At 48.6% G+C, this 15,582-nt stretch overlaps 1 protein-coding gene across 1 annotated transcript in view; it reads left to right on the top strand.

Moving 5' to 3' along the window:
• The first annotated feature begins 2,776 nt into the window (after nucleotides 1–2,776).
• The window catches only part of Extl3 (exostosin like glycosyltransferase 3), a 92,363-nt gene continuing 79,557 nt past the window's right edge, over nucleotides 2,777–15,582 (top strand). Inside the window, exon 1 of the mRNA XM_028889987.2 lies at nucleotides 2,777–2,861. The gene's annotated coding sequence lies outside the window, so the exon portion shown is untranslated. The remainder of the gene's footprint in view (nucleotides 2,862–15,582) is intronic.

Consider the following 15,582-nt stretch of genomic DNA (forward strand, 5'->3'; position numbering starts at 1 on the left):
GAATATACAGGGACTGAGCTAGGCAAGGAAGGGGTCCTTAGTGCTAGGGTCCCACAGGGCCTCTGTAAGAGCCATTAAGAAAAAGGAGTCTCACCTAACTCTAAGTATTGTGACCTGTTTAGTACAAGCATCACCTGCTGTAATGGAGCCCAGAGTGAATGCTCTTGGGTACAGCTGGAGAAACAGGAGAAAGCCACGTGGCCATGAGCTCAGTGATGAAGGTCATCTGTGTGAGGACCTGCTGCCCTGGCCACCTGTCTTCCCAACACTTTCTTCTCAGGGACTGTTGCCTTTAATCGGGGAAAATCTTGATTGCCTCACTGTTGTTCCCAGTTGGTGAGCCGTTGACCTGTCAGAGTGAGCTCTGGAGGCAAGCACTGCCTCCGGGTAGCTGCCCTCACTGCTCCTGCCAGACTCCTGCTCTCCTGCTTCCCACTGGCTGCCCACTGTCCACCACTCCCCTCCAGCACTGCTGTGCATCTGAACTCTGTGCCTTTCTCACAAGAGGCCTCTCTCTGCTTTCGCCTGCAGGGCTCCCAGATGTGACTGACGCTTGGAGAATCATTGGTAAGTCGGTGGCTCCATCTCAGTGGTGTGCTGGAGTCCCCAACACTGTGTTGTGTGTCCTCTTGTGGGGAGGCTGAAATCAGCCGGGAATGTTTGACATAGATTGCCAGACACACCACAAACCAGAGAGTGTACATGCTGGGCTTTGGGCTCTCCTAGATTCTGGCAAGAAAACACATCGCTGACAGGTCAGGGCGTTGTTTCTTGTAGATAGTGCAGAGCTTCTAACAGTAGTATGGTTTGTATAGTCAGGCTACCTGGGAGACACGGCTTGGCTCTGGAAGATGTTTTGTACCTGTGAGGCATCCTCTCCAACCTCTGGTCAGACTGCTGCTTCTAAACTTGGAGTTCTTCAGTAGGAGGACTTGACTTGCCCTCTCTGCCCAAGACCCCAAGGTTCAAATGCAAGAGATGGGCACTTAGCACAGACCAGGCATTTGGATGGTGTCCAGGCACATCAATACACAAAGCAGGTTTCCCAAGTCTCTAGGGCCAGCTTAGCTCATGCACAGTGCCAGGTTCATCTTGAAAGGCTAGAGAAGTGTTACAGAAAAGAAGAGTTATCGGTTTGGTCTTACTGTGTTTGGGCTGCCGGGACTTTGACACATTTAGGGCTATTCACAGTATTTTTTGTCTTTCATTGGGTGTTCATAAAAATGCCCTAAGACAATTCTGTGAATTTCCAGCTTTGACTCCCAGTTTGGGGGTGAGTTGTCATCCCCTCTTCGGTCGTATGCTGAGGTTTTAAACCCTCAGTACCCCAGAAGGAATCTGATCTGTAAGCAGGGTCACTGTAGATGCAGTATGTTTAGAATGAGGCATGCTGGAGCAGGGCAAGCCCCGTACCAAGTATGGCTGGTCCCAGAGCAGGGAAAATCTGGAAACACTGGAACCGTAAAGACACTGTCTGTAAGACCAGGAAGAGGGGCAGGCGCAAGTCCTTCCTCTCAGCTCTCAGCACTGGAACCCACTTCGCTACGGCTCACAGCCTGCTAGCCTCTCTCTGGAGGATGATCCTGTCATTTTAACCACCTGGTCTGAGATCTTAGCGAAGCCTGCCAGGATAATACACTCCCAAAGAATTAGTTTCCTTATGGTATTGTGCCACAATTTGCAGACAAATAAAATTGTCGTGGTTCTCTAAGGCCTCAGAAACATTTTTGTGTATAGATATCTGAAAAATCACTTAGATGAGCTGGGTGCAATGGTACATGCCCCTAATCCCTTAAACCCAGAACTCAGAGGCAGAGGCAGGCTTATCTCTGAGCTTGAGGCCAGCCTGGTCTACAGTGAATTCATAATAGCCAGGGCTATATGGGGGAACTAATTACTTAAGAGTATAAGGAAACTGAAATCCTGCTGTGCTAAGGGAAGTCAGCACTAGTCCCAACAACCTAGAAACATTAAATAATTTAATAAACATTAAAAACTGGATATGGCAGCATACTCCTGGAATCCTGGCGCTTTGGGAGACTGAGGCAGAGGGTGGTTCGAGACTAGCCTGAGATATATAGAGACCCCCCCATCTCAAAAAGCCAGAAAATAAAAAGAAAAGAAAAGAAATGCAAGGCACACTAAATGGCTTTCCTGATAGTTTATACAGTTTGTGCCCCACTGCATAGCATGCCGTTCCTATTTTTATCTAGAACTTCGCCGAGCTCTACTCCATTGGATATGTGTCTCTCATCTTGTTATCATTTCTCGGTTTCCATTGTTCTTCCCTGGTCTCAGGAGATTTTCTAATGTTTGGGGTGCTTTAGTTTTCGTTTATGGTACTCCGAGAGAAGGGGCTCCCGCTGGTTTACAGGTTTCCGATTTATTCTGGGATTTTACTGAATGAGCAACCCCAAAGGGCTGCGCCCCGCAGTCGCGCTCCAGGTGTTGTTACAGAAATGCCCACCAGGGGTCAGTACAGACTCGGCGTTGGCCTGAAGTGTCCCACAATGCACCGGGCTTCGGGCACGCTAGGCGGACCTGCCAGACTGCCCATGCGCCTGTGCGGCAGAGCCTCAAGCGGTGGGGCGGGGCATCCCCATCGGGGGGCGCGGCCTGGACGTTTGGGCAGGGTCTAGTTCTATAGGGCGTGGTCTCTAGAACTAGAGGGCGTGGCTAGTCTACGAGGTGGAACCTAACTGGGGGCGGGGCCTGACCTGCGGGGCGGGGTTTAGCTGATAAAGGCGTGGTCTGGATGGCCGGGGAATGGTCTGGCCGTCGGGGGCGGGGCCGGGACGAAGTGCTCTGCCTCCGTGGTGGTCCGCTGGTGTGGCAGACCCTGCTGCCGGTGCTGTGGTGAGGTAGGAGCTGCGGAGGCTCATCTCTTGAGGGAGGGGAGTCCTGGAGCAGTGCGGGCGTGGCCGCGGGCTTTGCCCGCAGAAACGCTTTGCCTGGATCCCCTGCACTGCATTTCCAAGGGTTCCGGACACGCACTAGGGGGCATCTGGAGCCTTGGTGTGGTGTCTTGTGCAGCTCCAGGCCGTCCGACCCGTGGGACTCGATGCGACTTTGGGCGCCGGCGACTGGTGGGAAGTTGGAATCGTGGATTCGCGCGCACGCAGTACAGGCTAGGGTGAGTGGCAGCTGCCACACGCGGGCCATCCTCTGAGGGGGCGCTGTCCCTTGGGCTGAGCCGGTGGGGTCCTGGTGTCCCCCTAGCAGCCCTAGACGCCACTTAGGACGGCCCCTGGGGCTCCTTGATGCCTCGTCCAGCTCCTTAGTTATTAGCACTTTGCAAAAAGTAAGGTTCGGTAGCTAGAAAAGCACTGAAACGCCTGGCGGTTTGGGCTGGAGGGTATCTTCCCCATTAGCCTGTTTCTGTTTCTCTAGAAGTTCGGTCCTTTCAGTCTCACTTCCTGTTACCTCGTTTCCTTGGCAATCTTGTCACAACCTGGAGGCTTCAGGTCCAAAGCTGAGTGGAGTGACTCCGCCCACTTTTCAATGCCCGGCCAAGTTTGGTTCTCGGATCCCCATCCCCAATATAAAATAAATCATATTTTAGTTTTTTTCTTTTTAAATTTATTTTATGTCTGTGTTTGGCCTGCATGTTTGTATGTATACACATGTGTGCCAGGAGGCCAGGAGGGGTCATGGATCCTCAGAACTGGAGTTATGGGTGACAGTGAGCCACCATGTGTGTGCTGAGAACAGAACCCCGTCCTCTGTGAGAATAACGCATGCTCTTACCCACTGAGTCATCTTTCCAGCCTCATAAACCGTATTTTAAAGGCATGTTTCATCCTATGTCATAGACACTGTCATAAGCCACATTTGATTTGCTTTTACTTGAACTCCAAGCAATTTCTCTTATTACTTAGTAATGTTTGTAATTAGGAAAACTACAGTAAAGAGATAATCCAGATGAACACAATTTAGCCAGCAAATGAGCTGTTGGTGGGAGGCAGTGGATGGGAAATCAGGCAATCTTGGTTCTCAGACATTTCTGCCACCGAGAAGGCTGAAGTATGAAAATTGTCTTTACCGTGTCTTCCAAACCAAAAATGCAAATAATGAGCACACATTCCTTTTTTAGTTGACAGACCTCTTGACTTGATAATGAAAATGAGAAAATTCTGTTTAAAAAATTATTTTTTGGTTTTTTGTTTGTTTGTTTATTTTGAGACAGGATCTCTCTATGTAGTCATGGCTGTCCAGGAACTCACTACATAGACCAGGTTGGCCTTGAACTCACAGAGACCCACCTGCTGCTGCCTCCCAAATGCTGGGATTAAAGGTGTATGTATGTGTGTCCATGCCAAACTAAGAAAATTAACGGTTACTCAGTTACATCTACTCAAGGGAAGGAGGTGACTAATAACAGTTTGGCTTCTCTGTCTTAAGCAGAAACTTGTCTTAATGGTTATCCTGAATGACTTCATTACATGGCAATGAGCCTGTTTCGTAAAAGAGAACACCACCCTAGTTATTCAGACACAGATTCTGTCCAGTACATCACATCACTGTGCTAGGGTGGGAAATGCAGAGATAATGGAAACCCTGGCTTCTGAAGCTGATCTAGGTGGATAAATCAACCCAGACAGCGTGTGCTGTAGCGCGTATTTGCCAGGGTGGACAGTGTAGCACGTGTTCACTATGGTGATGGACAGCATGGCGCTACAGCTCTGCTCAAGATGGCCAGGGCTTTGTCTTGTCTGTCTCCTTGTCAGTTGTGAGGAAAAGACCTCAGGAAAGGCTGCACTTGAAATAAGTATTAAGGATGCCTGGGAGGAGGGATCAAGAAATAACAGAATCACAGAGGGCAGGAAGGAAATGTGAAAATCAGGAGAGATGAGCAGTATGATAGACATTATACTAAGTGATACAAGCCAGTCCCAAAGGATAAATAATGTGTGACCCTACTTGAACACAGACCTTAGTATAAATAGAGATAAAGACAGAATGCTGGTTGCCAGAAGCTCTGGGAAGAAGGAATACGGAGTTAGTGTCAAATGGATAAGGATTTGAGAAGATGAAGTCCTAGAAAAGCACGTTGATAGTTACGCAACAAAATGACCATACCAAATGCCATAGAACTTCGTGCTTAAATTGCTTAATCCTAGGGCTGGGGGAATGCGCAGCTCACTGGATAAGCATGAAAACCAGAGTTCAAATCCCCAGCACCCACTGAAAAAGCTATGTATGTGGCTACGTGTATGTCTGTAACCCCAGGACTCTGGGTGGAGGTGGGGCAGACACAGGATTTCTGGGGCATGTTGGCTACCAGCCCAGCTCTAGGTTCAGTGAGAGAGAGAGACTATTCCTTGAGGAAAAGTGATAGAGCAGGATGGCCAGCATCCTTCTCTGCCTCATACCATGCACTCCTCTAAGCATATATTCACCATACACATGCATGCACAGCACATGTGCATGCGTGTACACACACACACACACATACACACACACACACACACACACACACACACACACGTATGTGGTTAATACCCTTTTTACTGTTTCCTATCGACATGAAGAATCTCCTCCCACCAACCTCTGCCCACAAAGTCCAGAAACAGAACCAAGTAGCCATGCACACTTTGAAGCCCAGCACTGGGAAGACAGATAATGGATCTCTGTGAGTTCAAGGCCAGCCTGGTCTGCAGAGTAAGTTACAGGCTAGCCGAAAGCTACTTAGTGAAACCCTATTTTTTTTTTTTAAAAAAAAGTAATGCTAGCATTGTATATCTTAATGTATACAGAAAAAAAATCCCATTGGCCATCATATTGTGGTCAGATTGCCAAGGTCTAGGAGCTTGCGACAAATCTGTGTGAGGAAGACAGAAAATGCAGCTCCCCTGCAAAAAGGTAAAAAGGTGTTTCATAGAACCCAGCCCAAGAAAAGAACGCTGGGCAGTTCTTAGATGACAGCTCACCAGAGCACAGGGCTGTGAGATGGCAGATGTGACTAACGCTCTTTAACCCACTTTACAGCTGACAAGAGGGAAGTGCGGGGTTACCCGGTGATTGGCCCAGGGTCACTGCACAAGTCCAGGCAGAATGAGATGCCCACAAGGACTCAGCTCATGAAGCTGCTCCGTCCATCCGAGCAGGCACTTGACTTTCTTCTCTGGCAGCCTTGTGGCAGCAAATTCTAAAAATACAGTTATTAAGGAGACTTGGGTGCTTAGGATTGGGTGTGTCGGGCTGCTGGATCCATCTAGGTATCAAGGTGGTAAAATGAAGCCAGGCATGGTGATGCCTGCTTGTAATCCCAGTACTCGGGAGGTAGAAGGGTAGAGGGTCAAGAGTTCAAGGCCAGCATCAGCTATAAAATGAGCTCAAGGTGATCCTGGCATAGATGAGAGACTCTGTCCTAAAACGACAACAGAAATGAAAAACAGAAGGTCATACGTCTGTACAAGCATCAAAAAATGTGAAGCTGAAGACCTGAGTCTGTGGTTAAGAGCACATAAAGACATGCTTGGTGTGTATGTCTTTAATTCCTGCACTTGGGAGGCAGAGGCAGGAGGATATCTCTGAATTTGAGGCCAGTCTATACATATTGAGCTCCGGGACAGTCAGGATTACATTAGAGAGATCCTGTGTCAAAAAGAAAAAAGAAAAAAAAATGTTTTGCTTATGTTCGGCCTCTTCTGGTTCCCATTTGCTGTGGTTTGAGTATGTGGTCCCCAAGGGTTCACAGTGTGGGCTGTGGGGGTGATGGAGGTGGGCTGAGGAGGAGAGCTTCAGGTCATCCATCATACTCCTGCTCTGAGGAGGGATTCCTGGGCTGCAGACAGACGAACAGTATTGGAATCAAGTCTTCTTGTGATTCAGATATTCCTGTGGCTGTTTCAGGATGGGTGGACCAATGTAGACAGCTTCTGGAAAGTGCAGTCGGCCGTGGCTGTTAGCTGTCTCCTCTGTGGCGTCTCACGTGAGCTCTCATCTCCTCAACTGAATCTCTGGGTCCTCACACGGAAGGGCCTTATCTAGCATCGCCTGGTGTTTGCTCTGGCCAAGCATTATGTCTGCTCTTGAGAGGATTGTGACCTTATTTTATAGGCACAGATAAAGGAGAGGGTGTGTGTGCGTGTGCGTGTGTGTGTGTGTGTGTGTGTGTGTGTGTGTGTGTGTGTGTGTGTGTGGTGTTACAGAGGCCACAGGACAACCTTGGGTAGCATTTCTCAGGAGCTACCCACCTTGTTTTTGAGACAGGGTTTTTCACTAGGCTGAGGCTCTCCTGATTTCACTAGGCTGGTTGGCCAAGGCACCCCAAAGAATTGCTTTGTTTCCACCTTCCCAATGCTGGGAGTACAAGCGCTTGCCACCACCCCTGGCTTTTATATGGGTTTGGGGGGATCCTTACACTTGCAAGACAAGCACTTTATTGACTCAGCCCTTCTTCCCAGCACCTCTCTTTTTAAAAACATGTATAGGTGCATTATTTCCCTCTAGCCTCCTGTCTTGTCTTTCTTTCCCTCTTTGCCAGGCTGGGCTCTAGCCCAGGCTGCTCTAGAACTTGCAATGTAGCTCAAGCTGCCCCTGAGCAGTACAGCAATCTTCAGCAAACTTCCTGCGTCAGTTTTGTGACAGGAGCCACCGTAACCGGTCCATCTACTGTCTGTTACCACCCACTCTGTGGGGTTCTTTTGTGACGCCTTCCGGGGGCTCATCTCCATCAGCTTGGCAGCGTACTAGGTAGAAAACGGAGAGTTGTGTTAACACACTGAAAAGTCCCTCTTTCAGATCATTGAAGGGTTCAGACGTGGACTTCTGGATGCTGTCCTTCCTATCGTCCAGAGCTTGGTAAAACTGAAATGGTTTCTGCGACCCAAGGGGGGGCTCATGACGCGCCACCTGTGTTCTAGCTGCTGCTTTCTCATCCTGTTCTCCCAGGCTCCGCCCACTCTCAGCCAAGGACCTCCTGTGGCTTTAGAGATCAAGTCAAGGCTGTCAGAATAGCTCAGCTCCGCTGTGGTGCCCCATCTTGATCAACTGTACACGTGCTCATTCTCTTCCTGCCCCTTGCTGTGCCCAGCCCTTGAATTAGAGCCAAGCTTCCCGCTGCCTTCTCTGAAAGTAGGATCTTGCTATAGAGTCTCAATCCTCTTGCCTCCGTTTCCCCAGTGATGGAATGACAGATGAGCCCTACCAGGGAGGGCCAGCCTTAAACTCAGGGCTCAGCCTGTGTTCTAGTCTTGCCCTCTAAGCTCCGCATCTGTCTCACACTCCTGTCCTACCATCACAACCCACTCTTCCAGCACCCTCCGCTCCACACACCAGCTTTTTGCTTTAGACTCGCCTGTATTCACTGACTCTCCTTCTCCATCTCCCTTCTTCTTGCTCTGTTCCCATTATGCCACTAAAACTTCACTGGAGTCACCAATGGCGTCCTGGCTGCTCAACCCACAGCTGAGCATCTCTCGGGTGCCAGAGGCTGTTGGCCCAGGCTTCTCTGCACTCACCATCCTGCTTAGCTCCTTGGCCTCGCGCTGTGCTTGCCCCCAGGCTCCTCTCTTTATGGCTGCTCCCCTGGGCTCCCCACCCTCCTGGAACTCTTGCATTCTAAGTGACAGAGTGAACTACCAGCCACTCAAATGATCGGTCTCCGAAACCCCAGCCGAGGAAATGTGTTGCTTTCTGTCCCCCCAATCCAGGGGTGGACCCGGCATACAGCCTCGGCCTGTCTCTGGGTGGTCCCCCTGTGTTCCCCGGGCAGCCTCCTCCCAAGAGGTAGCGCTGCTACCAACATTTCTCTTCAGACCTCCGAACCCCAAGGAGTAACCCCGGCTTGACTTCCCAAGTCTGAGGTGGTCCGATGCCTCTTCCTTCCGCGGCTGCTCGCTCATCGTGTCCAGGCCTGCTGCTCCGTCTCCCGCCATGTCTCCTGGTGGTTCCCGCTCAGTCTGGACACCTAGCCTGTCTACGCTTCAAGTCGTGGTCAGGAATGTTTTTTTGGAAAATGCTGACCCTATCCCACTCTTCCCGTAAGCAAATCCCCATTATAGGAAGATGACTTCCGCTCATGTCCCAAGGGGCCCTGTCTGATGGGTGCTGTTTGCTCCTCAGGCTCCCCCGTCCCTCCTCTCGGTTCCTTTAGCTCTGTGGAGATGCTCGGTGGGGGGCCACCTCCCAGTTCTTCCCTCAGAGTGCCCCTTGCCCCACATGCTACTGGAACTACAGCTGGTCCTTGGAGCTCTGGGGTCAGAGGCAGCTTCCCCCGGGACAGCCTCTGCACTGTCTTCCTCTGTGGGGACTCTGCTTCTGGCCAGGCCGGTCAGCCCAACTGCTCCAGAGGCCGAGGCAGGGGGATTGCAAATTCAAGGTCTATCCTCTTGGAAAACCATAAGACCTTGTCTTAAAATGTGAAAAGAAGCTGGGTGATGGTGGCGCATGTCTTTAATCCCAGCAGAGGCAACGGATCTCTGTGAGTTCCAGGCCAGCCTGGTCTACAGAGCAAGTTCCAGGACAGCCAGGGTTACACAAAGAGTTTCAAAAAACTTAAACCAAAAAAAAAGTGAAAAGAGGGCTGGGGTTCGTGTATCTCAGTGGTAGAGTGCTCTCCTGGCATGTGTGAGGACTTGGATTCAATGTGAAATCCCACTCTCTGTCTCTCTGTCTCTGTCTCTCTGTCTCTGTCTCTGTCTCTGTCTCTCTCTCTCTCTCTCTCTCTCTGTCTCTCTCTCTCTCCCCGTCTCTCTCTGTCTCTCTCTCCGTTGCTGTGACAAAACACCATGACCAAGGCACTTACAGGGGACTTTATTTGGGCTTCAAGTTCCAGAGGTGCCATGACCGGGAAGTGTGGCAGCAAGCGGCGGCCATGTCAGGAGGAGCAGGGAGCCGAGAGCCTAAATCTTCAAATGCGAGCCCAAAGCAGAGAGAATGAACTACGAAGAGGTAGAACCTCCTAGACCTCCCCAAATAGTGCCACCCGTGGTCTGGGGAGCAATGTTCCAATGCAGGAGACTATGGGGAATATTCCTCATTCAAACCAACCAACCAATACATAGAGAGAGAGAGACAGACAGACAGACAGACAGACAGGAGGGAGAAACAGGGAAGAGAAAGGGAAAGAGGCAAAGAAGTAAGAGAGGTAAAGAGATGGAGGGGTGAAGAGTGAAGGGGAGTGTGAGAGAGAAGTTTCTCGTCTCTTTTTTCCCCATTTTTCTTTATTAAGAAATTTTCTACTCACTCTACATACCACCCACAGGTCCCCCCTCCTCCCTCCTCCCATCTCCCAGCCCTCCCTCCCAAGCCACCCCACATCCCCACATCCCACTTCCGTATCCAGAGGGACTGGACTAGGCCCTCTGGATACGGAAGTTTCTCATCTTAGCACTTAACACTCGTCCTCGTTATCAGTGCTTGTTAAATCGTGCCTCAGTTGACTTTAAAGGGCTCTGCGGGTTTAGGCCTAAGCCCCCTCTGCCACCTCCCCGCCCCCTTCCCTTGCTGAGCCTTGATTTTCAGCCTCCCGGCCGCCCCATGTGCAGTTGTCATTGGCCTTATATATAATATCATTATAGCTCCTTGACATTCTTGTGGTGTGGTAAGTGCAGTGAAGGGAAGAAATTGGAGAGTTCCTCGCTGGATACAGGAAATACTTCATTATCTCTGCAGGAACTGATGGGAGGAAGTGACAGGTCTGCTGGGGGCGTGTCTTCATATGGGGGGGCCATTGCAGCTGCTCCTGCAGTCTGTAGAGAAGAGGTCCCCTCAGGGCGAGAGGAGAAGCCCTGCCGCAGCTGGAGAGGTCACTGGGTGGGAGTGGGGAGTGGGGAGATGGTCAGGGGCATCCCTTGATGCTGGCCGTGTTCCCTGTGAAGTGACGCAAACAGTTGATACCTCCTGTATACATGCCCATGTCACATCAGCTCCGTTCTCCGACTGTGAGGCTTGGGACATGGCTGCCCATCTTCCCTTCTTCTGTGGTTCTGAACCAGTGCCAGCTGTCTGAAATGTTTGGGTTCACCAGAGCAGTGCTGAATTAAGTCCTGCTGGAGCTGACCAATTCTAACTGGGACATACTCCAAGTATGAAAAAAAGAGAAAGAATGATATCATATACACCACTTAGCTGGTTGGGTAGGTTTTTCGTTTGTTTTTAGTACTGGGAACTAAGTATACAATCTGCAATTTCACCTGCGCTCCACCAAGCATGCTCACCCTCCCCACTCACCCCACTTTTTTTTTTTTTTTTTTTTGAGACAGTCTCTCTGTGTAGCCCCAACTGTCCTATAACTCACTATGTAGACCAGGCTGGCCTCAAACTCAGATATCCCTCTGCCTCTGCCTCTGTAGTGCTGGGATTAAAGGTGTGCACCACCATGCCTGGCTCCCACTTTTCTTTTTGAGACAGAATCTTGTTATGATCATGCTGGTCTTGAACTTGTTCCAAAGCACAGACTGATCTTAATCTCTAGACCTCTGGCTTCAGGCTCCTGAAGATCAGTGGTATACTACATCTGATACCACTTAGCTTTCACACATCTTTGCATCTTGCCTTTTTTAATAATAAAGATTTATTTATTTATTATGTATACAGTGTTCTGTCTGCACACAAGAAGAGGGCACCAGATCTCATTACGGATGGTTGTGAGCCACCATGTGGTTGCTGGGAATTGAACTCAGGACCTCTGGGAGAGCAGCCAGTGCTCTTAACCCTGCATCTTGCCTTTTCTATCTAGATCCCTTCAAAGAACAGCTGACATCCTTGTGTACCTCTCCCCTTTTGTCCTTGTCCCTCCATCTCTTCTAGAAGCCTCCACTATCCTGGACGAGGTATATTTCCTTATAGCACGTGCTGTTGGTCACTCATACTTGGGTATGCATGGGAAGTCAGCATGGTCTTGTACCCTTACCTTGTAGATGTCGAAGGTGTTTATCTAGGGCTCTAGTTACAGTGCATGCTGATGGGGCAGTATTCCTTTCCATAACAGTGTGCCGGTGATGGGCCACAGTGCCATGCTCTGTGCGTATCCAGTGATTGATCTAACTGGGGTGCTGAGAGAATGAAGAAAGGACAGAGACACGGACACAGAAAAACTGGGATAGGATGGTGTGGGTTCCTGTATGGAAAAACTGCAGCACCCCAGCAGCAGCTTGTAGTGGGTAGCCATTCCAACTTGGTTCTGGAAGTTCCAACCCCCATTGAGACTCTGGCAACTGTCACGCCTACGAGGCGGGGCGAGGGGAGGCGCCTGGGGACCCGAGAGCTGGATGGGCCAGCGCTCGCTCTGGGCGCTCTCTCGTGCCGGGACGCTGACCAGTGCAGATTGACTGTGTAGAGCTCCGGAGAACACCGTTGGACTGCATTACACCTTCCCCAGACCCTGTGACCTACCCATTACTTAATTTGTGAGTTTCGCCATTAAATAAATATCCTTTTAACTACGTGGAGTGGCCAAAATAATTTCTCCAATATCTGGCGCCCAACGTGGGGCGCCATTTGTAGCTGGAGGGCTTCTCTCCAGGTTCCCCAAGCCCGCAGCCCCACAATCCACTTATAAAATAATCACTCAGACGCTTATATCACTTATAAACTGTATGGCCGTGGCAGGCTTCTCGCTAACTGTTCTTTTATCTTAAATTAACCCATTTTTATAAATCTGTAGCTTGCCACGTGGCTGGTGGCTTACCGGCGTCTCTACATGCTCTTCTCCTCGCGGTGGCTGCAGTCTCTCTCTCCCAGCCTTCCGCTTCCCAGAATTCTCCTCTCTCCTTGTCCCACCTACCTCCTGCCTGGTCATTGGCCATCAGTGTTTTATTTACATAGAGTGATATCCACAGCAGCAGCTCATCGTGTTTATTATATGCAGTTGAACAAGGAAGGCAGAGCTGTTATACACAGCTGAACCAGGAGGCAGGCTCTAAAGAGGAGCAGGCTTCAGGCTGTGAACATGGGCGAGGGAGAAAGCTACCGTGAATATTGTCTGCAGACGCTGTCCACATTTGCCCTTGGACCTGAAGAAAGCTTTGCCATCCCACTGAGCCTCACCCAGGGAAGGCTTTGCTGATGCTGTGGGTCTGAGGCATTGAGGGTTTTGGCATGGCTCAGCCCACGTCAACAGTACACATCACTCAGGACTTCGTTCACTCAGGGCTGCCTCTGCTGCCCACAGTGTGGGGCAGCTTTTGCTTCTGCTGACCTCAGGATGTTGTCTGGCTTTGGCCAGCTTTGCCCAGTCCACGTGTGAAATGATGTCTCCCGATTGTGTGTGCCTCGGTACAGTTTTTTCTCTTACCTTGATCTTGTGTGTGTGTGTGTGTGTGTGTGTGTGTGTGTGTGTGTGTGTACATGCCATAGTGCACATACAGAGGTCGGAGGACAACTTTTGGGAGCTGGTCAGTTTCTCTCCTTCTGCCATTTGGTTTCCAGGGATTGAACTCGGGTCGTCAAGCTTGGCGGCAGGTGCCTTTTCTCACTGAGCCATCCGCATGGGTTCCATGACTGCCGTCTTTCCATGTGTGTTTGCCTTTTGGTGTCTTCTCTTCATTGGATTATCTGTTTATCCCTTTTGCTGTGTCTATGTTGTAGCTGTTTGTTGTTTTTCTTAGTAGTTCCTTTGCCTTCTGGTACAGCCATAAGCAATGGAGATACCCGTCTGCAAGCCTCTTTTTTTCCCCTTATGGTTTTGTTTTGATCTTTTGTCTTATGTGTATGGTGTTTTGTCTGCATGTGTCTCTGTGCACCATGTGCATGCCTGGTGCCTGTGGGGGACAGGAGAGGGCATCAGATCCCCTAGAACTGGGCTTGCAGATGGTTGTGGGCTACCATGTGGGTGCTGGGACTCAAGCCCAGGTCTCTGGAAGAACCACAAGTGCTCTTTACTGCGGGGCCCTCTCTCTCTTGTCTCTCCCACCCTGGTTTTTTGTTTTGTGACGGAGCCTCGCCGGTCTAGAACTCCCTAAGTGGCCTACGCTGGCCTTGAACTTATGATCCTTCTCCCTTAAACCCCCTCTTAACTTCAATGTTGGGGTTAAAGTTGTGAGTCACCAAACTCAGCTTCTTGCTTATCTTTTTACTTTATAATTTTCTTCTTAAAATATAATATTTTATTCTTTGACAATCCATGCAGGTATACAGTATATTTTTAATCATATTCAGTCTATAGTTTATTTGGATGAATTGATGTTCAAGTTTAATAACGACAACTATTTATTTTATAATCATGTGTTTGATTTATGTTCTTGAACCTCATTTTAATATGTTTCCTCCATTACCAACCATATGTATATTATCCTTGCTATGGTTTCTTTCTTATTGAAATTTAAAGTTTTATTTTTCACATGCTCAAAGTGAAAAGTTCAACACACACTTTTTGAACTTCCCTCTGTATCTCCCTTAACTTTAAATTTTTATTTTGTGATTGATAGTATAGAACTATTACTTTGTTTCTTGAAAAAAAAATCATGGTAAAATGAATAGAAGTAAAATTGGCCATTTTCATCCCTGTGTAGGACTTGGAAGTATTGGTTGCATTGGCGCTGGTTCTCAGGCATCACCTCTGTGATAAAGCTCCTTGTCCTGGAACTCACTCTGTAGACCAGGCTGGCCTAGAACTCACCCAGCTAGGACTCCTCTCTTCACAGGGTCATAATTTGATGAGCTATTTGGAAGTGATAAATTTAGTAGGTGCTGACTATATCCACCCCTAAGAGAGAATGACTCCCGACCTCTGTGTCAAGTAACTGTTCTGTGTCACAGCAAAGCTTTACAGGGAGAGCGGAGACACACAAAAAACCTGTTGTGTGGTCCAGTTTTTTGGGTTTTTTGTTTTGTTTTGTTTTTTTAGGCTTAGAGAAAAAAACAGACCTTTGAGAGTCAAAGAGCATTAGACAGAAGTGGATTTTCCAACCTCCTGTTATCTTGAATTTGTTTATTGACTTTTGGAAGGTTAGTACAGGGCCTCTGATATTAACAGCATGTACAAGTTGAGCACACCCTGTCCAAAGATTGACTCCAAAAATCTAAAACTTGAGCATTGACACAATTGTTGGAAAGTTTTGAATTTTGGAGCATTTTCAGATTAAGGATGTTTAGCCTATGAAAATACTCATAAATCTGAAAAACTCCAAATATGAAGCACTCTAATTATAAATTTGGATAAGAGATACTATGTGGAAAATAATCTTCATAAGTCGTTGAGGTAAATATTATGTCTTTTGTTTAAAAAAAATAAAAAAAGATGGATTGACTAATTTTCTATGATTACCCAGAGATAATCATAGAAAATCATGGTGGAGCATATTTTACTAATTTTGAAATACCATGTTTTTGTGTGTGTATGTGTGGTGTGCATATGTGTGTGCGTGGTCACATGTGTGTACTTATGTGTCCAGGTATGCATGCATGTGTGTATTTGTGTTGGTGGAGGCTCAAAGTTGGGAATTTTCCTTGATCAAGCTCCACTTTCTTTAGTGAGACAGGTTCATGCTAAACCTAGACCTTGCCAATTTTTTTTCAATCTGTATAGCTAGCCAGCTTGCTCTGCGGGTCCCCGGTCTTCTTCACCTCCAGTGTGCCACCATACCCACACAGGTGCTGTGGATTCAAACTCTGCTCTTCACACTTGCAGAAGAA

The sequence above is a fragment of the Peromyscus leucopus genome, chromosome 9, assembly GCF_004664715.2.
Source record: "Peromyscus leucopus breed LL Stock chromosome 9, UCI_PerLeu_2.1, whole genome shotgun sequence".
Classification (NCBI taxonomy): Eukaryota; Metazoa; Chordata; class Mammalia; order Rodentia; family Cricetidae; genus Peromyscus; species Peromyscus leucopus.